We start from the raw sequence: 27,990 nt of genomic DNA, 5'->3' as shown, positions 1-27,990 counted from the left end.
GAGAGAGAGAAAGAAAAAAGAGAAAGAAAGAAAGAAAGAAAGAAAGAAAGAAAGAAAGAAAGAAGAAAGAAAGAAAGAAAGAAAGAAAGAAAAGAAAAGAAAAGAAAAGAAAAGAAAAGAAAGAAGAAGGGATTAGGTAAGTGATAATAAGGTAAAGACTAATATTTGGTGGTTTTGGTGCATTATTCTTTCTTTAATTTTTCAATTACTCTTTTAAAATTATTCTTAATTTAAAATCAAAGTTATATTTATAATAAAATTGAAATGTTGACAAGCATTTGTAAAGAAAGGAGAAAATGGGATGGGGAGGAAAGGACTGGGTTGAGGAAGGAAAGAGAGGCATCATCCTGGAGAAGTCGCAGGGTTGGACATGGCTGGCACAGGGATGCCCAAAAGTGGCTGGGGGTAAAGGCCATGTGATGATGGCCATGTGGAGGCTGATCTGATAGGAGAGCAGAGGTGGTAAATAACTGGCCTGTGTGCCAGCCAGCAAACCTACCTCCTGTCATTGATGAGTCAACAATGAGGTGACACTGAAAGGTGTTAGATAAAACTTTTGTTTCAGAAACATAACGCTTGGGCTAGGGTGGAGGATGGCGTGAACTGAGAACTTTTAGAGCAGGTCTCCTTAGACCAGTAAGAATTCACTGCTGTAATCAATGACAAATGTCTGATAAGAAATAGTGAAGTCACAAAGATGTGTTCACAGGCTATGTTTAGCTGATTGATATGTTTTCTTTGGTTTATACAGGGTTAACACATTTTTAAATTAGTTAACAAGTACCAAAAATTGGGAGATTTTACACAAAACTCCAATTTACTGTTATCTGGCAGCACTGATACTCATGGATAAGGTGCCAGCTTGTCATTTCGTCTTGCGGGCCCCCGCCCCCACCCTTGATCTCCAACTCTCTCACAACTGCTGTTCTCTTGGCCTCTTTGGCCTCTGTTACCATGTGGGCATGCATTAACAAAAAAATTTCAAGAAGACAGAAGAACATGGTAGTGATGATGGGTAAAGGTCAGGGAAGAGTCTGGCCTAAGATTTCTAAGGAGGTAAGTGGTAGTGAAGAGAAAAGGCAGCCTCAGGGACAAGCAGACCAGACACGAGTTAGAGAAGCTGTAGAATCCAAAGGCTGGTCAGATGACCTGAGCCAGGAAGCATGCAAGGACAGAGGTGATTAACATAGAACCCGGAAATCCAAACTGCTCATGGAAGGTGCAACTCAAAGCAGAGTGGCAGTGCAGTGACGGGGCTGGAGTGGCAGCTCTCTAGCTGACATTCCTCTTTTGTAAGACATATCTCTTGATTATTCTCTAGAGGCTTTTTCAATTACTTTAGTCTAAGATAGATTAGGACAGCATCTGAGGTCTCTGAGCAGACGCTGTAACAGCTTGTGGCCATGCTCAGCAGGACAACCAGATGACACCAACACTGTCTGTCCTTAGCTCAGAAATACGGTGAACTCAACTGCTAGCCAAGGAGATTTGACATTTTATCATTTTTTAAAAAGATTTTATTTACTTACTTACCTACTTGAGAGAGAGAGAGAGAGAGAGAGCGCCTGCAGGGGGAGCAACAGAGGGGGAGAGAGAGAGACCAGCAGACTCTGTGCTGAGCGTGGAGACTGATAAGGGCTGGATCTAACAACCCTGAGATCATGACCTAAGCTGAAATCAAAAGTGCACTGATTGGGCCACCCAGGCACCCCAGGAGATTTGACATTAAGTGATGGGTCAGTGTTAATAAAATTGAACTTCTACTTCTGGAAGCTTTCCTGCTACAGAATACTCACTGGACAAGGTAGATATGCGCATTCAGCAATTCCAACTGTGTGCAGCCAGTGATGGGTGAGCTAGGGCTCAGCCCACAGGTGACATTCCACACTCTGTCTGGCACCGAGCACTTTTGGTAGGTACCCTCTGCCTACGTGAGAGGGATGTTGCTGTTCTTAGAAGTGATTAACTTAGAACAGCAGAGAGAAAGTGTCTCAGAGGGAGGAAGTAGGATGTTAGTGGTTTGAATAAGAGCCTCTGAACTGTATTCACTCCATGAGACAGACTTTGCCATTCAAAAATCTTGGAATAAAAATCTGGCAAGTGAATGCCACTTATTTATTAGGCATTCCACGCATGCCTAATATGTGTACCTTCATCCATGTAAGATCCTTCCATTTTCATGACTTTAAGTATGTGGTGCAGGAGACCGGCAGGGTCTGGAGAAGAGGGGCTCTAGTTCTGAGCTCTGCTGCTGGTGGATGTGAGCCCCTGACTGTGCACCTGTACAATCCAGATTAATCTACATCTGCTTCATACCTAGCAAATGCTTGCACTTAGTCTGTGTCAAAATCTTGGTTTCCTTGGTCCATCAGGCAAATTTACCATTATAAACGCAGCTAATGGATAAGAGTGTCCTCTCATCAGGTGCCCGCTCTCTTCAGTCTGTAAGCAGGTGTGCGCCCCTTGGTGAAGGGGCTTGGAGAAGAAAGCTTGGTTAACAGCACAGAGGGCACCGTCCCCCCCAGAAACAGCACTGGCACACATGAAACCAACCTGTGAGTGGCCTTATGATGCTGCCCGGTCACCCAGCTACCGCAGTTCTATTTGTTAGGTAAAGGTCCACTCTGTGTGAAGCAAGAAACAATCCTGGAAATACCCAGGGTCTGCAGCTTGTCCCTGCCCACCCCCTCCCCCCCCCACCAGCCAGCCACACTCCACCCCCCCCAGTTGGGAAAATAAGGCAGCAGTCAAAAAGTAGTGCAAGAACCTCCCGTTTCAGCCATCACCAGTCTTCAGCAGGACTTTGACTGCATGGGGTTCTGAGCCATGGAGGGTGAGGCCGGGACCGTGCTGGAAGAACGGACTAAAACTGGTGCCAGATGAAACTACATTCCACAGTACATTCCCAGCAACATAAAATAATACAGATAAGAGGTTCACTGTTCAATCACATTCATATCATGTTGAAAGTATAAAAGTCCACCACGGAGTTAATATTTGTCTTGAAGAATGTTTTTTTCCTTCTCTTACCAGCTTAATGGCAGATCATGCTAATTAAAGAATACTTTAAGAATCCTAAAAATTCATGTATTGTTAATCTGCTAAAGCAACAGAACAAAACATGAGGAATAAGGAAAACAAAACTGTTGATCTGTAGAGGGAGTTTCAGTGAGACTATAATTCCTCTTTGAAGTTTCAAATGTCTCCCCCCCCCAACTCTTGAAAAATCTTCATTTTTCCCCTTCCGTTTACTCACTGGCTCAGTTTCATAGAAACACAAGAGAAGAAAGAGAAACAGCAGACTTATGTGTGTGCGTGTGTGCGTGTGTGCGTGTACACTGAGAGGGGAGATTACGTGAACATGTGGGATGTTTACTCGGGTTATGGGAGCAGTTCTTAGCAGTCCACCAAGAATTCCCGGAATCAGAGTCCTTTCGGCCGCTTTCTTCTAGGTCAGTGTCGCCTTAAGCAGCCTCTAAAGATCAACAAGGTTCTTTCTCTCCACATGATTTCTTACTAAGCCTCCATTTTAAGGAAGAAATGGAAGAAATTGGAGGATGAAGTGAGGGGGAAGAAAAGCAAGAGAAAGAAAAAGGGGGAGGGGAGAGGGGGAAGAGAGGAGAGTCTGAATATGAAAGGGGGAGGAAGAGTCACAGAAAAGAGGGAGGGAAGAGGAAGAAAAGGAGGAGAGGGACACGGAGGGCTGAGTGGGTGGAGGGCCTTTCCCAGCTCCACCAACCCGCTTGGCAGACGGGAAACCAGATACAGCAGGACATTGTGTTCTTCTCCTGAAAAACAACCAGACTGCGCTCCTAAAGTAAACAGTTAATCCTGTTGTTTATCTTTGTAACATGAGGAGATGTTAACAGGATGATTTCTACTGCACAGAAATGTGGTTTTTATTAATTTAAAAATCATATTTTCTCTTTGATAAAATAAAAGTGTGACATATAAACTTTCTGATGTCAATGAACAGGAAGGAATAACAATCTTTCTTTGCCAAAAGTGACTTAACTAAAGGATGCCAAAAAAAAAAAAAAAAAAAAAAAAAAAAGCCCGAAAAAGGCCTTTTCTTTACTCACACATCCTATTTGTTTTTGGAAAATACTGCATTACTGAATCAAACTAAGACAAACCAAAACAAAACCTGCTGTAAGCCTGGTCCACCCCCAAACTTTGATTTTTGAGTATTGCTCGTGGAGATTAAGACTGTAACTGGGCCGCGTCAAGAGTAAGAAGAGGATATTTTTTATGCTAATAGAAGTTTGCCCGCAGAGCAAATTTTCAAAGATACTTAGTTATTAATTGAAATTTCTATTGAGGTAACTGTGGATTCACATGCAATTGTAAGATGCGCTCTAGAGTTGTTTGCACACTTTGCTCAGTTTCCCCCACTAGTGTACTATTATACTAGCAAATGATGCTGCATGACAACTAGGATACTGACATTGATACCATCCACCGATCCTATTCAGATTTCACAGATTTGACTTGTGCTCTGGTGTACATGTTCATGTGTGGATTCAGTGCTATAAAGTTTTACCACCTGTATAGGATCCTATATCCAGCACCACAGTCAAGACACCGACCAGTTCCACTGTTACGAGGATCCCTCAGGTTGCCTTTTATAACCAACCTATTTCTCACCATCTCCCCACCCCCATCCAAACTTCAAGCCATTATTAATCGGTCCTTCATTTCTAAAACTCTGCCATTTCAAAACACCATAAGAAAAAGAATAATCTAGTATATAATCTTTGGGATTGCATTTTTTCTCCCTTCAGCACAATTCCCTGGAAATTAATCCAAGCTATTATGCCTTTTACTTTTATAGCAGTTTTGAGATACAATTTATACACCATCAAATTCACCCTGCTAATAAAATCAGTAAATGGCAAAATATACAAAATTTGCCCCATTATTAAAAATATTAAGTGGCAAAATACACTTAACATAAAATTTACCATTTTAACCATTTTAAGGTAAAATTCAGTGGTATTAAGTACATTCATAATGTTCTGCAACCACCAACACTATCTTACTCCAGAATATTTTCATCACCCCAGAAGGAAATTTCAGTCTATTAAAGCAACCTCCTCATCCTCCCCTCCCCCAAGTACCTAGAGACAACTAATCTACTTTCTGTCTCTAAGGATTTGCCTATTTTGGATGCTTCACATGAGTAGAGGCATGCAATATGTGGCCTTTTGTGTCTGGCTTCTTTCACTTAGCATAATGATTTCAAGATCCATTCACACTGTAGCATGGATCAATACATCATTCATTTTTGTCGGGGTGTAATATTTCATTTTGGGTTATTTCTACTTTTTTCCATTTATGGAAAAAACTTTTTTTAAAGGCCTAAAATGTATTTTAGTAAGTTGATGCTACATTACTGATCCACTTTGCAGAAAAGCTCCAAAGATACCAGGACAAATAAAACATGTACACCAATAAAAAACGCACAACATAAGTACCTAAGATAGGCAAGACTAAGAGCTACTGTCTTACCTTCGGCACACAGCAACCCTGTTCCCAAGATTGTACTGGGCCTATCAAGAAAAGCTGTGAACAGCAACATCACAGACACAAAAAGGGCCAATCCTGGGTTGTCCTCATCCAAGAAAAAGATGGAAGAAACTTAACACAAATTTTTAAAAAATATACTAAAATGAAAATCTCTAAGAAAAAATGTCTTCCTTAGGACATGATGGGGTATTCCATGGGCTATAACAGTATATGTTGTCTGTGACCCCGGTGGACACTTGCCTGAATTCCCACCTGTGAGTGAATGGAGCAATGGGGCTACGGTCATTGGGGGATGTTTGTTTTGTAGTGTATGTGTGGCAGTGCCTCTGAGGTTGCGAGGTATAAGAATGAAAAAGCAAAGAGAACAGGGTGGACAAAGAGTGGAATGATGAAGATTAATGAGAGCTCTAACTGGATCCATATTGTAATGGTTCCACCCTGCACCCAGGCCCGCAACAGTCACAGGAGACTATAGGAAAGCACCACACAGAATCCATTAGTTAAATGATACAGAACTGATTTGTGAAATATTGCTCCTCCCTTGCCTTCTATGTTTGACTTGTGATGAACTGCCACACTGTTTTACAAAGTGGCTGCACCATTTACATTCCCACTAGCTGGCTATGAGGGTTCTAATGTCTCCACATCCTCACCGATACTTATTATTGTCTGCCTTTTTTATTATAGCCATACTAGTAGGTGTGAAGTAGTATCTGCTGTGGGATTCAGTTTGCATTTCCCTAATGACTAATGATATTGGTCATCATGTACTTCTTGGGACATCTGTGAATCTTCTTTGGAGAAATATCTGTTTAAATCCTTGGACCACTTTTTATTTGAGTTATCTTTTTATGTTGAGTTGTATTAGTTCTTCATATATTCTGGATATAAGTCTCCTATCAAGTATGTGATTTGCAAAATATTCTTCCATTTTCTGGGTTGTCTCTTTACTTTCTTGGTGATGTCCTCTGAAACACAAAAGTTTTTAATTTTGATGAAATTCCATTTATATATTTTTCCTTTGTTGTGTATGCTTTTGGTGTCATTTGAAAGAAACCACTGCCTAATATACAAAGTTGTGAAGCTATATTCTTATGTTTTCATCTTAGTTTTTCATTCTTTAGGTCTATGATTCATTTTGAGTTAACACTTAACGTATGGTGTGAGGCAAGGGTCAACTTAATTCTTTTGCATGTGGACATCCAGTGTCTCAGTGCCAATTGCTAGAATTACCGTTCTTTCCCCATTGAATTATGTTACCCTTGTCAAAAATCAATTGATCATAAATGTAAGGTATTACACCTTGAAAAAAACAGATACATCATGCTGATGACATCTAAAAAAACCCCATGAGTATAGGGAAGGAAGGAAGGAAGGAAGGAAAGTTTCAACCCTGCAGAATAAAGGATTTAATCAGTTTTAGAGTCGATCATTGGCAAAGAGTTGTACAAATGCATCTATACTCTTAGGGTACACAGACTAGAATTGCTGCTGTATTTATTTACGTTCAAAGAATACAGAGCAAATGTCACTGGCTGGTATCTTATTTCATCTAGTTCCACTATATTACAATCGCTATGCAGGGGACTCTCAAAGCTCTATGCCTTCCCATCCAAATTTGTTCCTTCTCCTATGCATTGCCTCTTTGTGTAATATGGCCCTTACTATTTTCAGTCACTGTTTCAAAACCTGAGAGCATTCTTATTATTTATTTTAGTTCCCTTTTTCACATCCAGCTGCTATAGACTATCCATTTTACCTTCATATTTATCTTTTTAGTATCATTCTTCCTTCTCATTCCTGTTATTATTACCTTGTTTTGCTTATGATCTTTGTTGCCCAACAAAACTTCCTAACCTCCATCTTTTTCTTCTAAGCTCTTCTTAAGGGACAGAGTTAATCATGTCACTCAACTAGTCATGGACCTACTAAGGTATCCCAACGACTCCTACATGTCTCAACATGTGTGTGTGAGTCTAAGAAGATCAAGTTCCTACAACCATTTCCCCACCTGAGTCTTGGCTCCCGTTAGTTCCTCTAAACTAATTTGATATTCTTTGTCACTTCCATTTGTTTAGAGTTGTTCATTTTCAAAGTCAAACTCAAATTCCATATCTTTCATGAAGATGTTTCTCAGTCCAATGGTGAAAACAATTCCTCCTTTTTCTTTGTAATCAAAGTGTTTATTTTTTACCTTTATTTTAATTCTTATCACATTCTATTCTGTATTATAAACACTTGTATAGATCTTTTTACTATCCTTTTTGTCTGGATGTTTCTTTTTTTCCTTTCCTTTTTTTTTTCAAGTTTTTAATTTTAATTCCAGTATAGTTAAAATACATTGTTACATTGGTTTTACATACACAATATAATGAGTCAGCAATTCTATACATTACCTAGTGCTCATCATGATAAGGGTACTCTTAATCTCCATCACTTACTTCATCCATCCCCCTACCCACCTCCTTCCTGGTGATCATCAGTTTGTTCTCTGTAGTTAAGAGTCAGTTTTTCTCAGTTTCTCACTTTTTTCTTTCCTTTGTTCATTTTTTTTGTTTCTTAAGTTCCACATTTGAGTGAAATCATGTAATATTTGTCTTCCTCTGCCTTATTTTGCTTAGCATAATACTCTTGAGCTCCATCCACGTCCTTGCAAATGGCAAGATTTCATTCTTCTTTTTTTGTGGTTGAATAGCATTCATAACTGTGTTTGTGTGTGTGTACATGTGTATAACACCTCTTCTTTATCCATTCATCTACTGATGGACACTTGGGCTGTGTTCATAATTTCACTACGGAAATAATGCTGCTAAAATCATAGGGGTGCATGTTTCCCTTTGAATTAGTGTTTTTCTATTTTTGGGTAAATATCTAGTGGTATCATTGCTGGGTCATAGGGTAGTTCTGTTTTTAACTTTCTGAGGAACCTTCACACTGTTTTCTACAGGGGCTGCACCAGTTTGCCTTCCCATCAACAGTGCATGAGGGTTCCTTTTCCCCACAACCTCACTAACACTTGTCATTTCTTGGGTTTTTAACGTTAGCCATTCTGCCAGGTGTAAGGTGATATCTCATTGTGGTTTTGATTTGTATTTCCCTGACGATACATAAATAAACCCACAATTAGGTGGTCAATTAATCTTTGACAAAGGAGTAAAGAATATACGGTGGGAAAAAAGACAGTCTCTTCAACAAATAGTGTTGGAAAACTGGACAGTAACATTGCAAAAGAATTAAACTGGACCACTTCCTTAAACCATACATAAAAATAAACTCCAAATGGATTAAAGACCTAAATGTGAGACCTGAAACCATAAAAATCCTAGAAGGCAGCAGAAGCAGTAATTTCTCTGACATCAGCCATAGCAGCATTTTTCTAGATATGTCTCCTGAAGCAAGGGAAATAAAAGCAAGAATAAACTACTGGTATTACATTAAATAAAAAGCTTCTGCACAGCGAAGGGAACAATCAACAAAACTAAATGAAAGGCAGCCTACTGAATGGGAGAAGATATTTGCAAATGACAAATCCAAAAAAGGGTTCGTATCCAAAATATGTAAAGAACCAATACAGCTCAACATCCAAAACCCAAATAATCCAATTAAAAAAATGGGCAGAAGTCAGGAAGCGACATTTCTCCAAAGAAGACAAACAGATGGCCAGCAGACATATGAAATGATGCCTGGAAGTTTCTTGTGGGCAGGGATCATGTTTCTTATCCCTATATATCCAACACAATGCTTAGCTCAGAGCTTTATACATTACAGATGGTCCACATATGCTTGGTATACCAAGTTGAATTAACAAGCATTTTTTTTCAGGCTTTTTGGGGACAGAAGATATAAAATGTAGTTCCTACATACAGGAACAGTAACAGGTACTTAAAATTTTAGCTTTCTTCACTTCAGGTAATTCACAAGGTGAGACTTCTACATTGTTCTAAATATAGGTGTGGGAAGGGAAGTTTTAGTACTCCAGTGAAATACTAAATTAGAACAAGATAAATGGAGGAAAGGAAGGAGGGAGGAATCTTAGCTAAGAAAGTTTATTACTCAAAATGTGCCAAATTAACTCAGCTGCCCTGGGCAGATGGTGGTTTTGTTTTCTCTCAATTTATTCCCCAACTCACTCTTCAATGAGGGGTTATGTGGTATTCTCACTTTTCCATGTCTACTCAGCACTGAAACCTGAAGAGACAAATGTCTATGACTGAGTAGAGAATAAGGAACAAGGCAGCAGGCAAGGGGCATAGTTTTGGTAGTGCCATAAGTAAGTTATATTGTCCCACTGCTTCATCTGGATCACCAAATAGTATGTCAGCCAAAGCAAGAGTCATCACAGCCTTTCTCAACCAGGGTTCTATAAGGGAATTGAACCCTAAAACTCTGAGGCTGCACTGCATGTAATGGACAAGAGCCCTGCACTGGGTCTAACATGGCACCAGTTACGTGCAGTCTTAGGAGAAATGAGAATAAGCTCCAGGGTCCTATACTCCAGTGTGGGAGCCAGTGTCAAGTACATGAACCTGAGAGTAAACAGCACTGCTGTACTGGGCCTGGGGACACAACAGGGAACAGCGTTTAATCATCCTTGGATGACTTGCTACTGAATCAGGGTTTCACACTCAAGGCTGACTAACTGGCCTAGAAACCAGTCCTACCTGAAGCAATCAATGGCTTATGAATCATCTGTGTTTGGGAAGCGCAGGTACATAGTCTATCTGCTCCAGTCCTACCAAATAAAACACAAATTACCTAGGCAAAGGCATACCTACAAGATTTACTGTGTTGTTTTTGAAATATCAATGGTGATTTTCTAAATCCTTCTGCAATCCTAAGAATACCTGTTCTTAGGAAAATATTAAATTGCTTTATAGTACTTTATAGTGAAGTAATTTCAGCTTCAAAGACTAAACCATATTCTGGTTACTGCATTGAGAACAGACAAAGGATCATTTTTAGAAGACAACTCTACTTTTCAGAGAGAAGGAAGTTTGTCATGTATGAATCTGTTCCATTTCCAGCCCGCCTACCTCGGTGCACAGGATGGCACGCCACACCGGCTAACATTCCTCTCCGTGTCTTACCCAGCTCAACTTCCCAGCCAACCTGGGAACCCAGGACACCCACCACCTACACGTCTTTGTTTTGCGATGACTATCATCTAGCCTACATCTGTTCACTCTCCAAACATCAGCTTCCACGTGTAGACCAGCAGACTAGCATACTCTGAAATCCCAGAGCAGTCTACTCTCAGCTGGTAGCCTGCCCTCTTTCCTGCCAACCTTCTAGAAAGTATGGGCTTCACTTATTTCCGCTTACTTGCTTCTTACTTGCTTTTGTGATAACTTAGTTTTTGAAGCAATCTCATATTAACTGAAAGTTTCATACAGTACGAAGCATGTTTTTTTCCTGAATCGTTTGGGAATATGCTTGTACAAACAAGGACTTTCTCTTACACGACTGCTAGACAACCATCGAGGGGAGGAAACGAACACCTGACTCTCAGACTCCACTCACACTTCACCCATTGTTCCAGTCATGTCCTTGGTAGCAAAAGGAGATAGCTCAGAATCATGTACTGCATTGAGATGTCATGTCTCTTTAATCTTCTGCAATCTGGAAGGATTTCTTTGAGTCTCTCTTTGAGTTTCATGACCTTAATATTTTTGAAGGATACAGGCCAGTAGTTTTGTAGTACACAAACCTTCAGCTTGGGTTTGTCTGATATTTTCTCACGAAGAGATCCAGCCTATGTATCATTGGTAAGAAGAACGCAAAACTGACGCTATGTTCTTCTAAACAGTTGGCGCACTCTCCCAATTTGTCCCGTTACTAGTGATGTTCACTTACTATTTGATTAAGAGGACGTCTGCCAGGCTTCTCAACCATTTCCTTCTGAAATTAAAAAATATTGTGTGGGAGATACTTTCTCCATGTTGTGGACACATGGATTCTTTTACTATGGGCTACAGTGCATGGCTATTATTTATTTTGATGTTCAAATTGTCCCAGGTTTTGCTTGTGGCAGCCCCTTGCAAGCTAGCTCCTGTGTCCTTTTGATTTCTTTATCACTCTGAGAATGTTCTTACTTTTTGACATAAGGATGTTCAAAGCTCATCTTACGTTTTTCTCTCAAACCTGAAATCAACGATTTCACCAAGGAGCCCTGGTTTCTTTATGTGCTCGTTGCTACCGCAGTATCGCTCAGAACCTCTTAGCAGACAAGCTAGGAACACGTATGTACATACACATACACGCTCTCACAATAATACACATTTACTTCTGTTTATTCATCCCTTTTGAAAACTGTGAGTTGACACCACCATAGGGTTCATTTTAGTTTTTCCCTTTACTACGTGTTGTTAACTCACAGGTACCTCAAACTCAGCACGTCTAAAACCAAACATAATTTTTCTCATTATTTCTCAATCTGTTCACCCTCCTAATTTCCCATCTCCTTTAAGGATACCATTTATCTTGTTGCCCAAACCTTAGAATCCTTCTAGATTCTTCCTTTTCCTCCACTTTCCAAATCCAATCATCCATGGGGTCCTGCCTTTTCTACTTCTCAACTATTTCCAGATGTGCACCATCTTTTTTACCCATTAGTTTGTTTTAACAGATGAGTTAAGACCTCTTCCTTTTTACCCAGGCATTTACAATTACTTCCTCTTGTGTTTAGAAACTTCCAGTGTATCACATGTACCACATGCAGAAAAAAATCCAAAGGCTTTGATACAGTTTTCCAGATCTTCTCAAGACCAGAACCTGACCCTATTCCTTTTATCTTCCTTTACAATGTAGGAAAAGCCACACTAGCCTCCCCGCTGTTATGTAAATAAGCCAAGCATGCCCCCCTGCCTCACAGGGCGGGCACTCATCCTCTCTGCCTGGGATGCAATTCCCACAAACACCTGCATGGGTTGTTCTTTCCCCATCTTTGGAATTTTTCTCAAATATTATCTTCTCAGTGAGGCTTTCCTTGATTCTTAGGTAAAAAGAGTAACCACTCAACATTGATTATTTTCTTGTCCAATTTTATTTAAAGCCATAATCACTATTACTTTCTTATATCATAACTCCTTGTCTGCTGCCAGTCTTCACCAATGGCAACGAACATTAGTATGTTCCATTAATTCCATTAGCACATAGATCTCGTGTGTGTGTGAGTGGCAGTGGTCTTATTTATGGCTGCATCCCTAACACCCAGAACAGTGTATCACACAGAGTAGGTCCATAGTAAAAAGTTGGCGAATGAACGTTTCCTCATGATCTTCTTAGTTACTTCTACGATAGCTTAATGTTCTATCATGTAGTAGGTCATAAGTAAATAATTCTCCTTATACTGGATATTTAGGTTGCTTCTTTTTTTCACTGCTACCATGAAGAACAGTGTATATGTATGTTAATTTTTTGTTTGTTTTTCATCAATTAAATTTCTAGGAATTATTGGGTCAAAGAGTGTATCTTTATTATTAGATGTTACGTACTGCTCTCCAAAATAGTTGTAATGCTTACAAATTCCAGTAGTAATAATTGTGTATAAAGAGTCCTATAATTTTTCTAAATAATATATATAGCTCAAAGTTTTAAAGTATTACAGAAATATATGACACAAAGTTTCCCCCCATTCTTGTCCTCTAGTCTTCTAGCTTCTATATGCCCTACATGAACAGATGTTCACTGTTGTTTGTTTTTTACATATCCTTCCACAGTTTCTCTCTCTTTCCCTATGTCCCTCTTCCTCCCCCTACCATATATATATTCTCCAAGGTACATAGCACATTTCAAATCTGCTCCTTGCTTTTTGTTTTTAACCAATGTCATAAATCTTCCTTCCTTTTTCCTTCCCTTTCCTTCCCTTTCCTTCCTTCTTTCTTTTCTCTTTTCTTTTCTTTTTTTTCTTTTCTTTCTCTTTCTTGGGGTAGGGTCAGAGGGAGAGAGAGAGAATCCCAAGCAGGCTCCACGCCCAGCTCAGAGCCCAATGCAGGGCTCAATCCCACAACCCTGAAATTATGACCTGAGCTGAAATTGAGAGTCAGATACTTAACCAACTGAGCCACCCAGGCCTCCCCAATGTCATAAAGTTTTCTATATCAGTTCGTAGAATGCTTTCTCATTCTTCTTTCTGTAGCTGCATAGCTAGATGTATGGTATTCTATTATATAGATATACTATAATTTAATTTTAATCCTCTAATGCTGACCATTTAGGCTGTTTCCACTCTTGCTATCCCAAACAATGATGCAAAGAATAACCCTGTACTTCATATGTATGCAAGTGTACCTGTAAGATAAACCCAAGAGGTGGAAGTGCTAGGTCAAAGAGCTAATGCATTTAACATTTACATACCTGCACGCATGAACAACACCCACTTAATTTACATATGCATGCTACCAAAGCCCTCTCTATGGAGGGGTAACAATTTATTCTCCCTCAACCAACATGAGAGGGTACTTGTTGCTCCTTAGCCCCACCGCACAAATGTTATTAAAGTTTTGGATTTCTGCAAATTTGTTAATAGTGTTTTTTTTAAAATTTGCATTTCTATATTATGACACATTGAGTATCTTTTTATTTGCTTCACTTTTATTTTGGGTTATTGGCTCTTTCTATATTTATTTCTGTGGGCACTTTGCATATTAGAGAGATAGACTTTGTAATATGGATTGCAAATATATATTCTCAGTTTGCCATGCTTTTGACTTCATTGTGCAGATTTAATAGAATTTATTAATATTTTCTTTTGGAGCTTTTGGATGTTAACTCACAGTTAGAAAATACTTTCACTTCAAGATAATTCTCCCATGATTTCCTCTAGAACTGTTTTAGCTTTTATGCTTAAGTCTTTGATCCATTTGGAATTTATCCCGCTGTGAGATAAGAGGTACAGATCTAATTTTATTTTATTTTTCCAGATGGCTCATCTCTTGTCCTGCACCATTTACTGAAATGGTTAATTTTTCCCCATTTTTCTGAAATATGTGTATTATTTTCAAAATTTCTATGTATATCTGGGACTGTCTTTTCTGTTCTATTGGTTTATCTATTACATTAAGGGAGAAAAACCCTTTAATTTTAAAAAGTGGCTTTCATTAAGTGAACAGAAGAAAAAAGAGAGACAAACAAAAAATAGACTCTTAAAAACAGACAAAAAACAGTTCTTATAGAGAACAAACTGATGGTTACCAGAGAGGAGGTGAGGGTAGGGATAATAGATGAAGGGTATTAAGAGTACATTTATCTTGACGAGCACTAAGTAAGATATGAAATTGTTACATACTGATATTGTACACCTGAAACAAATATAATAACACTGTATGTTAACTACAGTGGAATTAAAAAATTAAAAAGTTTTTAAAAAAGAAGTGGCTTTCATTAATTTCTGCTTCTAATAGCTAGATGTTATCAATCTTACAGTGTTTTGGTTTTTTTAATTTCTTTTTATTGGAGCTCGATTTGCCAACATACAGCATATCACTCAGTGCTCATCCTGTCAAGTGACCCCCCAGTGCCTGTCACCCAGTCACCCCCACCCCCCGCCCACCTCCCCTTCCACCACCCCTAGTTTGTTTCCCAGAGTTAGGAGTCTCTCATGGTCTGTTTCCCTGTCTGAAATTTCCCACTCGTTTTCTCTCCTTTCCCCTGTATTCCCTTTCAGTATTTTTTATATTCCCCAATTGAATGGGACCATATACTGTTTGTCCTTCTCTGATTGACTTATTTCACTCAGCATAATATCCTCCAGTTCCATCCAGGTCGAAGCAAATGGTGGGTATTTGTCGTTTCTAATGGCTGAGGAATATTCCATTGTATACATAGACCACATCTTCTTTATCCATTCATCTTAATCTTACAGTGTTTTTGTGAAAATTAAAGGAAATAACTCTCGCCTGGGCCCACTGTCTGGGACTCTCATGTCCTGATCTCTCTTCCACTGCAAGTTCATTATCAAATTTCATTTTCCCAGCTCAGTGTTTAATTGACTTCTAATTCAACAAAGCCGTATTGGAACTTGAGACCCCCACTGCTAAACATTCTAAGTCCCAAACTAATAACCTCATAGTTATCCTCCCTTGCCCCTCTACCACCCCACACCCAATCGTCAGCAAGTAACAGGCACTCACTCCATATCTTTAACACAGATCCCAACTTTTCAGCTCTAACACTTCCTCACTAGCACTCTGGGGCAGCCACCAGGCTCACCGGTCTGGACTGCTGACACAGCCAACTCGTTTGTTTCCTGTACTCTTGTGCTTCCACATTCCATTTGATCTAGAGCAGCCAAGACGATCTTTTCAAAGTGCAGATCGGATCATAACCATCCCATGGTTAAAACCTTAAAGGCTCCCCATCATTCTTTGCATGAAGCTGCCTGACCCCCCTAACCACCCCCTCCCCGCCAGCTGTGCTCATCTTCTGTGATGGCCTCTGGGTTCACTAAGCCCCCGCCACACTAGCTTCCTTCCTGCTTCCTGAACACACCAACTTCATCCTTTTCTCTGTAATAGTTGAACTCTTTGACTGGAAAGTATGTCTCTCAGAGCTTTTCACCACTGGCTCCACCTCTCCATTCAGGTCCGACCTCAAAGGGCTCCTTCCTAGGCTTTCCCTTACTAGTCATTCCAAGTGACCTTGAAACCCCCACCCACTCCGTAACACAACACAATATTATTTCCCATAATGACAGCAATGCTTTTTGAGGACCTAACCAAGGACAGAGAGTTGACTTCAGCCTCCCTTCAGATTTACGTGTGTTTGGTTGTCTCACCTCACCCTCCTTGCCAGGTATGCACGTTAAGGCGGTGGCTGGAGAGGCCAACAGTGGAGGTTGCAATCCTCGGGGAACTTCCTCCAGTACTGCTTGGCCAGGTGGCTATGTTTGGTGTGAGTGGGAGTCATTGCTAAAGACTAGCCACCAACACTCTGCCCTCGGTGCAGCCAAGACAGACTAAGGGTGGAGCCCAAAGGTTTCAGAATGAGAACACCACACCCTAAGCCTCTGTTGACATTGTGCTTAGAGTTTAAACAGTGCAATTAAAAAGTGTCTACATGTCACTAACTATGATGAATGACCTAAAAGTTTATATACTTGAATAAAACATATCATGGAAAAAAAAGACCTCTAAAAAATTGATAGGATGTGTTTTGTATTGCTCTCCACAGTCACAACAGTATACAGCTGAATTAATATTTCATTCAAGGCAAGAGGGAAAGTCTTTCCATTTTGAATAAGTGTTCAAAATTTTTTCATGGCAAATGCTTTCTTTGCTATCTAATATATAGGAAGCATTTCATTATTGAGTTGTAACTTTCTAAAAATTAGAAGATGACAGTTATAAAAGTATGGAAGAGAACACTACAGGATGCAGGACTGAAAATAAAGAGGATTTTATCTACTAATCATCTAAATATTAGTATTTTTCCATCACAAAAAGGTAGATGTGGGTTAAATTTGGCTTAAAATACCTGGCATTTTTAAAAAAATCCCATAGTTTGCATATGTAAAATTCCCATTTTAAGGCTTTTGTAAATCTCAGCAGCTATCTATTCATCAAATATTGGCTGAGAAAACCAACACGCTAGCAAGGGCTGCTACTGCAGCAAAACAAAGTAGAATAAATAAGAGTATTCTAGATTCAGTACACAAAATCCAACATGCCAGAACCCTCACATATGAATGAGATCCATTCCAAGACCTTGATCATCTCCCAAATTCATAAAGATTGAGAATATCTGTCCATGTTTTTGCCTTCTACCAAATCACATTTTTGTTGAGTTTTCCATGAACAGACTCAAATAATTCAAAACTGCCTTTTCAACCTTCACTGAAGTTTCCTCTCTTACTGATGACAATTTTTACAATAAGAAAAACACGAACACTTTATAAGAGTCACTGTTCATGAGAGGTCTCAGAGGAAATGACACGGCGGTGGTGTGGGGTCGTTCACTTGGCTGCAGGGAGCAAGCCTAAAGGGAATTCTTGGTCTGACAAAGTCACCGGCATCATAACGCTCCTTCCTGGACCGCAGGGCTGTCCTCAGACAAGACAGTGAAGGCTGACTCTTGGGGGCCAGGGGCCACTCTGGAATGTCCACCTGGCCCAGAACGCTGCACCAAGGCCTGTCACAGCCACACAGATCTGCCCTTGTGCCTAGGCCCCGCACTCTGTGGCTAAGCTGAATCCGATCTTCCCAAAAGTGCTGTTTCCTTTCTTCTGCCCAACGTGCTCGCAAATACTCCATTGTGCTTCACCACTCAAAAGGAAGCCATTTTAGGAACGTGTTACATTCTCACCCAGCTTTTCCATGTGCTAGGCTGGGTACAGCTCAGACCGTGTGCAAAGCTCCTGTGCTGGGTGGTGGCCGACCGAGGTCCTGGACTTCACTTGGTCCATCCCCTCTTGAGGGTTTGTCCTTCTCACATTAGAGGCCAAATCAGGAAAAGCAGCTCATGATCTCCCCAACAGGAAAGGGCAGAGGGAGAGGGAGACAGAATGTTAAGCAGACTCTGCTCTAAGCATGCACGGAGCCCAATTTGGTGCTCAGTCTCATGACCTTGAGGTCACGACCTGAGCTGAAACCAAGAGTTGGGCTCTCAACCAACTGTGCTGCCCAGGTGCACCAGGACTTTGAATTCTATTAAAAAGACAGAACGTTAGGTTAAATGATAGAAATGTATTTTTGCACGTTCTGTATTCCATAGCTACTGCATTCCATAGAACTGTGGGTCTTTGCTATTTTCCTCTACTTTCTTCCTACATTTTTACTTCTCTCTTCCAAGTAAGTTCTTCCTAACTCTTCTGGTGGATTCCAATTGCCCTCTATGGGACTCCCTAAATTCTAGAGACTGAGAAGCAAACTCTACACGTCTGGAGTTCCCTTGTGGCTGAAGTCCCTGATGTGACTTTCGACCTGTCAATCAAAGTCAGAAGTGATACCAAGGCAGAGCACCTGATTTTGCTACTTCTGCTAGCAAGCATAACAGTGACAAAGATCTTAGGATCTGGGGAATTGCTTTGAAGGGTTAAAAGACAAGAATGAGGCTTCTAGTTTGTTGATTCAGCTTATAGCCCATAGAGATGGCTGTAGAGTAGGAAGCAGTAATGCCAGCTTTCCGATCATGCAGCCCCCTCCTGCCAGCCATGGCTCTGGAGTCGGTGGAGAACTGAAGCACCAGATAACAGGTTGTAGAAAAGAGAACAGCTCCCATGGAGGCCTGGCTTTTCAGTGCTGCTTTGATAGTCTTTAAAGTTCAGCACAGAGTCTGTTTCTTTAGTTTTTCCAATGATTCTATAAGCATTTTGAATCCTTTAATAATAAATCTCTTTCTGCTTAAGTTAGATAGAGTCAACTTCTTTGTCAATGAACCTGACTGATTTCCTTTGCTATGCAGATTCTAATCAGAAGTGGAATTGTGGGGTAAGGGAACTGTATATACTCTTCTCTGGGTAAATCAATAACTAGAAAGGCAAAATCAGAAACAAAATAAACTTGGTATCACTTTTGTAAAAATTTTGTATCTCTGAGGCAAGTTTGATATCAGAAATTAATCATTTCACTTATCTAGCCCAGAAGTCCCTTGAGAGCAGAAACCTAATTAATATTTTTGGACCTGGGCCTCTTACTATATAATCGTTGTGATAACTAGTAAGAAAAATCTGCAAGAAAACATTATATGTGTCAAGAACTATAGAAGTTCTACATGGGGAATTCATCCTGAGAAAATGCTAAAATGAGTGATACAACAAAGAGTACACTCAGATTATTTTATATTTATTTCTACTTATTACTTAGCACATTTTCATTAGACAATCATAACTAAAATACTCCTCAGCTAAGGATCCCAAATTTTCATAAAATAGTTTCTGATGCTAAAATTGCTCTTGCTATTTGACAGCCAGTAGTTCAAATACCTACTTCCTGTCTGGCCAAACAATATAGATTTTTTAAATTAAAGACTTATTTATTTAATTTATTTGAGAGAGAGAGAAAGGGAGACAATGAGCATGAACAGGAGCGGCAGAAGGAGAGGGAAAGAGAATCCCAAGTAGACTCTGTGTTGTACAGAGCCTGACACAGGGCTCAATCTCATGACCCAGAGATCAGGACCTGAGCCGAACCCCAAAGCTGGACTCTCAATGCTAATTGCACCACCCAGGTGTCCCTGGCTAAACAATATTTTAAGAAGCATTTGAGAATGCACATTTTTCCAATACCATAGTCACAGATCATAGAAAATATAGCATGTAGGCACCAGAGGCTCATAAAATGAGCGATAAACTGTTCAGGGGAGCCTTATGTCAAATAGGGACTTTTCATGCAGATGATATCCTGAAATGATTTAAAGGATGTGATACTGCTGGCATGTAAAGAAGCCCAGCAGAGGAGATAAAGGAGGAGAGAGGCCCACCCAGGGATCTGGAATGGCACAGAGTCACTGAGGCTCACAGACAGAAGTTCTTATACAAATCCTTCAGAAATGCTTTATGATGACAGTAAGTGATAAACGTATCATTTATGGTCATGGTGACATTGAAAATTATCTGAGAAGCAAGAAAGGAACAGTAAATGAGTACGGTAATTTTTAAAAGCTCTATCTACAGAACAATTTTGAGAGAAGAATCTTTTCCTTGGGCTACAGACAATCCCTCTCAGTGGTGAGAGCTACATATCAAACATTCCAAAACAGAGCATTCCTATCTCTAAAGCCTCTATCTGGCCATCATTACTAAACCCAGTATCACTTCTATAATGTTTTATTTTTTAAAAAGGATTCTATTTATATATTCATGAGAGAGAGAGAGAGAGAGAGAGAGAGAGAGAGAGAGACAGGCAGAGGGAGAAGCAGGCTCCATGCTGGGAGCCCGACGTGGGACTCGATCCCGGGTGTCCAGGATCACACCCTGAGCCAACGGCAGCCGCTAAACTGCTGAGCCACCCAGGGATCCCCACTTCTATAATGTTTTAAAATGAACATGTACTTAACTCATTTTTCAACAAAAGAAACCCACATTTCTTGGAGAAATGGTTGAGTCTTGGACTGGGGCAGGAAATACACAAGATGAGGGGATCCCTGGGTGGCTCAGTGGTTTAGCACCTGCCTTTGGCCCAGGGCGAGATCCTGGAGACCTGGGATGGAGTCCCATATCGGGCTCCCGGCATGGAGCCTGCTTCTCCTTCTGCCTGTGTCTCTGCCTCTCTCTCTGTGTGTTTTTCATGAATGAATAAATGAATAAAATCTTAAAGAAAAAAAAAAGGAAATACACAAGATGAGCCTGGAGTGTCCTATAGCGTCAGAAAATAAAAATTGCTCAAAGCAAAGCAAAACAAAACAAAATTAAACAAAGCAAAACTGAAAACCCACAAGAATGAGAGTATGGCAAAGAGACAAGAGAGTTGATTGAAAGAGCTTCAGTGGCAAAATCTGGAAGTTTAAGCAACAAAATCAATAGCATTGAATTATCCCCCAAAGTATAAAGTAAATATTTACAAGTCCATACTGATATAAATAATTGAGTAAATTATGTAGAGAAGAATTCCAATAATTATTCCATTGTCCTGGAGAGTGATCAGAATTCACCTCTCCTCACGTGTGGGCTATACATAGTAACTTCCTTCCAAAGACTTCAGGATGGAAAGAGGATAAAAGTATAACTTTACAGTGAAGACATGCGACATGAACTACCTCAGCTAAGTGATCAAGCCAATATCAACAATGATAAATCATGTTGACACATATATGCCCTTGATATGATGTGATGAAAACATCACTTTACCTCTGTGGTCTTCCTCCCAAGAACCTACAGCCTCAGTCTAATCATGAGTAATAAATCAGATAAATTTTCATTAAGGGGATTCTACAAAATACTTGATTAGTGCTCCTCAAGACCACCAAAGTCATCAAAAAACAAGGGATGTCTAAGAAACTGCCACAGCCAAGAAGAGTCTGAGGAGACACGGTTACTAAATGCAATGTACTATTCTGGATGGGATCCTGGAACAGAATAAAAACAATAGATAAAATTCCTTACAAAAAGTGAAAAAAGTACTTCAGTTAATGAAAAAAAAAATAACATTGACATACTTTCAAAAAGCAGTACAGACCTGTGTCAGACATTATAAGAGCCCATGTAGACAATGATATAAATGTCTACTTAATCTAAGACCCCCCTGTCCTAGAGCTGAGGCCCCTGGTAGAGATCTGATGATCAGTACACTGGAAAAGGATGGCTCTATCCTGTCTTATTCCAGTTTTATTGAGATATAATTACCACATAACACTCTATTGGCTTAAAGTGTACAGCATAACGGGATAATACTTTTCTTGACTAGTATGACTACTTTACTATTTTGTCACTACTATGTTTCCAAATTGCTAAAATTTCAGATTTAAGCTTCTTTCTTAGTACAGCATTCACCAATCCCTTAGAAAATGTTTCTGATTAAATTTCTCTACACAGAGGGAAACAGTTCCCTTTGTGGATGGGTGGTCTTGCCCAAGGCTGCACAGAAAGCCAACAAGTACATCTGCCTGCTTTTTACTCAGGGGGAAGTAGGTGAGCACGTTGGCTTCCTCGTACCCCCCAGAGGTCAGAGGCAACTTCTTCTTAGGGTAATCTGTTTGTTTTTATATTTGATGCTTGCTATAGTTCTTTCCCAGTTCTTTTAACTGATGATAAAGGATGATAAAGGAAGCCTCAGGGTGCTACTCTCAACTGAAGTGTTACCTGATGATATATATGCTTTCTGGGTCAAGGTGTTTAATTCGGTATTACAGCCAGAAATAGAAGCGATTCACTAAAAACTTTAGTTATCCCCATGGATGATAAAAATTTTTCTCCAGTTGTTTAATACTCTATTCCATTTCTGTGGGGCTGGTGAACTGCAAAGCAAAAAACAGAAGCAGGGACCTTATTGACACATGCTTTTTGAAAGGTGAGCCAGTGAGTGTTGCACGGCCTAGGAGGCACAGGTCCTGAGCCAGGTGAGAGCAGGTCCCTTGGGCCGGTCAGGCCTGAGCCAGTGGTCAGACTGTCCTTTGGCTTAGGCCGGAGCATGATGTTCAAGGAGAAACAGTGACTTTAAAGGACATCTTTGCGGATTTCAGGGTATATATTAGAGCACAGGTTTTCCTTTGGAGGTTTTCCTCACAGTGAGTCAGAATATGAAGTCTTCTCTCACTTTTATATTGAAAAGATTCTTTTTAAAAGCTGTATCTGGGATCTGTTTGAGAATTTAGACTAGACCTGAGATTATTAACCTAACTTCACTATGGTTTTTTCAAGTCATACTGTTGCCACATACCCTGAATATGCCTCATACGTCTTAGTGACAGCAATGATGAATGCAATTAGTAAAAAGCCCTCAGTCTCCCCTCCCTTTCTCTTTTACCACACATAGATACCAATCACAATGGCTAAATAAAAACACATTTAAAAAAAACAACACAACTGAAAACACCAAATACTGTTGAGGATGCAGAGAAACTGGGTCACACTCAGACATCACCCGTGGGAATGTAAACTGGTACTGCCACTCTGGAAACAATTTGGCAGTTTCTTATTAAACCAAACATGCAACTATTCCATGACTCAGCAACTGCACTTTGGGGCATTGCTACCAGAGAAATGAAATCTCAGGTTCACAAAGAAACCTATACGTGAATGTTCATAATAGCTTTATTCATACTAGTCAAAAACTAGAATCAGTCTAGCTGTCTTCCAATGGTGGAATGCTGGGTCAAGTTGTGGTAGGTCTATACCATGGAGCACTTCTTGGCATAAAGGACAAATCACTGATGCTCGCAGCAACTTAGAATTATGCTGAGTGGTAAAAGCCAATCCTAAAAGGTTATGTGCTGCATGTTCACACAGTATTTATACAATATTCTTGAAAGAAGAAAAGGAGAGAAATGGAGACCAGTTCAGTGGTTGCTAGGGCCTAGGGCTGGGAGGGGAAGGGAGGGTGCAGTACACTGGGAGGAAGGTGGGGCAGGAGGGAAGCGGATGTGGTTATGAAAGGATAACAGGAGGGAGCACTGTAGGTGTTGAAGACGCAGAGTGTCTTGATTGCAGCGGCCCATACATGAACTGTATGTGTAACAAAACTGTATAAAAGTAATAAAAACAGACACACATACAAGTGTAAGTAAAACAGGGAATCTGACCAAGATCAGTGGGTGACATCAATGTAATATACCGGTTGTGATACGTACTACAGTTTCACAAAATGTGAACTATGAGGGAAACTGAGTGGGATGCATGGTGTCTCTCCTGTATTATTTCTTACAACTACATGTAACTCTAAAACTGTCTTAATAATGATTCCGATTTAAAAAATAAAACAAAAATAACACAACATTAAAAACTTTAATGAACACATTTATAGCACTCACTGCCAAAATATGCCTGTGGCTGTGTCAGACAACAATTAAAATTACCACTGTTTCCATCATAACAACATCGACCACCCAGACACAAGAAGTAGTGAGATTCTAAGTGAGCATCTGTCCAATTAAAAAATCTCCTGTCACAACTTTGATTTGGTAATAAAGCAAGTGAAGCAGCGGTAATACTAGTGGAGACCTAGAAGCGAAGATGCTTCTCACCAAGGACATGATGGAATCCCCTCCCAGTCACGTCCCTCTGCGGAACTACGTGAGCCACTTTCCACAGGTCAGGAAGGGAAGGAGAGGTGAACAGATGTCGGAGGTAAAAGGCAGACGCGTGGACTCATGCCAAGGGCTACACTTCCTCTCCTCCAGGTGTGATCCCAGCAGCAACACTTCACTCTTAGAACACGCGAGTGATGAGCCTACACAGTGATACCTGACTGGAAGTGAGTTTTTTCTTCCCTTTCTTTTTTTACTTTTCTCCTTCACTGCATGCTTGAGATCTACTTTTCCATATCTTTATGCCTGGTATGCTCTTTAAAATGATCATTTCCATGTCTAATCTTAAAAAGGAAAAACAATTTTTATTCAGCTCCTGCACCACAGGTAGCACGGCCCGAAGGCCTCGCAACAGCAGATGGGGAACACCTCTCGTTTTGATGGCCCCACTGGTTCGATTGTCATTCCTTTCCTAAAGAATAAGCATCTTAGTCCTTTCACTGCCACTCATACAGCTAGAAAAAGCAAGAGGTGACGTTGAAATGCTTAGTAATGTTAACTTCTTTTCTTCATCTAAGAGTCTAAACAACTTCCTGATTGAAAAGATAACTCTTGGTTTAAAAATATATTTTAGGGGGCAGCCCTGGTGGCTCCGCGGTTTAGCGCCTGCCTTTGGCCCAGGGCCTGATCCTGGAGACCCGGGATCAAGTCCCACGTCGGGCTCCCTGCATGGAGCCTGCTTCTCCCTCTGCCTGGGTCTCTGCCTCTCTCTCTCTGTCTCTAATAAATAAAAATAAAATCTTTAAAAATATATAGATATATATTTTAGGGATACCTGGCAGGCTCAGTTGATAGAGCATGTGCCTCTTGATCTTGGGGTCACGAGTTAAAGCCCCATTTTGGGTATGGAGTCTACTTAAAATAAAATAAAATAAAAGTTTTGGACATCAAACAATAGTGTTATTAATATTTATTTTCTAAACACCTGATTACAGACACCTACTTCAACAGCTAGGTTCTTTACAAGTGGAGCTGACAATAATTGCTCATACTTCAAATAAAAATATGACTAGTATTTTTTCTGTTATCTGTACCAGTGCAGGTTTCCATTCCAGTGAATAAAAATAACCATTCCTATGATACGACCAGTGGTTCTGAATGATTACTGCTCTACTGAGCTACAGAATGTGAAACAACTTAGCTGCTACATTTATACAATCAAATTACTCTGTACCCCTTATTGGCTTAAAGACTGAGAGTCAGATGGGCCTGGTTTTGAGTTCTAGCTTAGCCTCACAGTTAGTCTTGAGGCTCCGGTGCTTTGAGCAGACTCCTTTAAGGGAACACCCCACCCGCCTCTCTGAGGAGCAGGCCTTTTCCATTACTCTGTGCACGGTGCCATCCGCAGGTACTACGTGGACATTTTACGGGCTTTCCTTCATTAGTATCTCAACAAGCAAAGAAAAACACAAGCACGTGGCGTATCATTAGCTCTCAAATTCTTTCCTCCCCACTGATACACAGTCAAATGGAAATATGGCATAGAGAGAGTAAAGATGATTATAGCTGCCTGACATTCTCTGAGTTAAGAACAAAATGTTTCATGATTTTTTTTTTAATTTTTATTTATTTATTTATTTATTTATTTATGATAGTCACAGAGAGAGAGAGAGAGAGAGAGGCAGAGACACAGGCAGAGGGAGAAGCAGGCTCCACATGCACCGGGAACCCGATGTGGGATTCGATCCCGGGTCTCCAGGATCGCGCCCTGGGCCAAAGGCAGGCGCCAAACTGCTGCGCCACCCAGGAATCCCTGTTTCATGATTTCAACTTAAAAGAAGTACTATTAGAAAGATGAGAAGAGGGACACCTGACTGGCTCAGTTAGTAGAGCATGTGACCCTTGATCTTGGGGTCATAAGCTTGAGCCGTACATTAGGTGTAGAGAATAAATAAATAAATAAATAAGACTAGAAAATAACATACAAAATGATTATACAGGGGATGGAATTAGAACAATTTTTCTATTTATACAAATTTTGAAACTTTCTATAGATGTCACTATATTGCTTTTATTATTTAGTTACACTAAAAATATTAATGGACCAGGCTATCACTGCATGGTCACATGACGTCACGCATAAGATAAGCTGTGGGCACAAACAGTGAAAGTGCAGTGTTGAGCAAATGCTGCTTGTATTTTGAGTTTTGCCTGGGTACCATGTGTTAACTCTCAAATTTCAGGGCCAGCAAAACTTTGCCGTGTGTTTGAAAAACATGGGATGGTAGTTCATCTCGGTATTTCACTATCCATAGAATCAATCACAATACAGAACATGCCAAAATTGAATTAAAATGCAAATATCTGTTATGGTTTGTTACGAGAAAAGTTGTGAAAAAACGTTTCCTAACCCCCTGCCATTTTTCTAAAAATAGTCCATTCCAAAGGGTTTAACTCAAAATATGTTCCATTTGGGTGTTGGGGAGGGGGATGTGTGTGTGCAGAATTCTCTTTTACATCTGTGACTCCTGCAAAAATATCTGGCAGTACATTCAGTTCTGTGTCTTAAAACCTCACAGGGCCAATTTAAAAATAATATTATAAATGCTCATGGCTATCATCACTTAACTAATCTAAAGCAATAAAACTGTTGGACCTTTAGTCTTTTCAGATCATCCTGTGGTAACGGCTGAATTCTGGCCTCCGGTCTCCTTAGAAAGACTTAGTTTGTCACAGAGTAAATTTCATATAAAACAGGGAGCTGTATTTCACTGCCTTCCAGAAAATAAACTACAACTATTATTGATAAGTGTATTTTGATTCTCTGAATTTTTGGTGCAATGTGAACTCTGAAAAGTCAAATAAGAATTATTTGTCAACGGGTGCCTGGGTGGCTCAGTTTAACGCCTTTGGCTACAGTCATAATCTCAGGGTCCTGGGATCAAGCCCCATGTCACACACTCTGCTCAGCAAGGAGTCTGCTTCTCTCTCTCAAATAAATAAATCACATCTTTTAAAAAAAGAATTATTCATCAACTATTTCTTTGGTATATGTTCTGAGCAAATAAAATATAAATCCAGGGATGCCTGGATGGCTCAGTGGTTGAGTATCTGCCTTCGGCTCATGTCGTGATCCCTGGGTCCCGGGATCAAGTCCCATGTCGGGCTCTTCACGGGGAGCCTGCTTCTTCCTCTGCCTGTGTCTCTAGCTCTTTTTCTCTCTGTGTGTCTCTCGTGAATAAATAAATAAAATCTTAAAAAAAAATCTAAATCCACTTTCAAGATACAAATTTCCTTTTACCATTTGCCCAATATATTTATTGTGATGATACATACATCCAGTATTCCTCTGTGCTACACTTCAGTTTAAAAATATACAGTCATTTTTGTGTGGTCTTTAAAATTCATTAACTAATACACTAAATATACATACAACATCAGGAGGTAAGACCCAAGTGATTATAAACAAATGTCTACATATTCTTAAAAGATTTTTAATTTATTTATTTACGAGAGACACAAAGAGAGGAGGCAGAGACACAGGCAGAGAGAGAAGCAAGCTCCATGCAGGGAGCCCGATGTGGGACTTGATCCCGGGACCCGGGGGATCAAGCCCTGGGCCAAAGGCAGACGTTCAACCACTGAGCCACCCGGGCGCCCAACAAATGCCCACATTTTAAGTTTAAGAACTGTTTGTACCTTTTTTGAACTCAGCCACAGTAACTTCTTGCAAGATACATCCATGAAGGCAAAAGAAAAAAAAGCAAAAATGAACTATTGGGACTTCATCAAGATAAGAAGCTTTTGCACAGCAAAGGATACAGTCAACAAAACTACAAGACAACC

General features: G+C 40.1%; 1 protein-coding gene and 1 long non-coding RNA gene across 6 annotated transcripts in view; one reads left to right on the top strand and one right to left on the bottom strand.

The window, feature by feature from the left end:
- The window catches only part of SPIDR (scaffold protein involved in DNA repair), a 418,420-nt gene that overhangs the window by 78,289 nt on the left and 312,141 nt on the right, over positions 1-27,990 (bottom strand). The gene's annotated exons all lie outside the window — the stretch shown is intronic.
- Positions 23-27,978, top strand: LOC140594663 (uncharacterized). The gene is made up of 3 exons (XR_011995738.1): positions 23-136; positions 24,298-24,371; positions 27,859-27,978. It is a non-coding gene; the product is annotated as an uncharacterized lncRNA (long non-coding RNA).

The sequence above is a fragment of the Vulpes vulpes genome, chromosome 12 (genome assembly GCF_048418805.1).
Source record: "Vulpes vulpes isolate BD-2025 chromosome 12, VulVul3, whole genome shotgun sequence".
Lineage (NCBI taxonomy): Eukaryota > Metazoa > Chordata > Mammalia > Carnivora > Canidae > Vulpes > Vulpes vulpes.
Note: the sequence above shows the minus strand (reverse complement) of the source record. Positions and strands in the feature narration are given on the sequence as shown.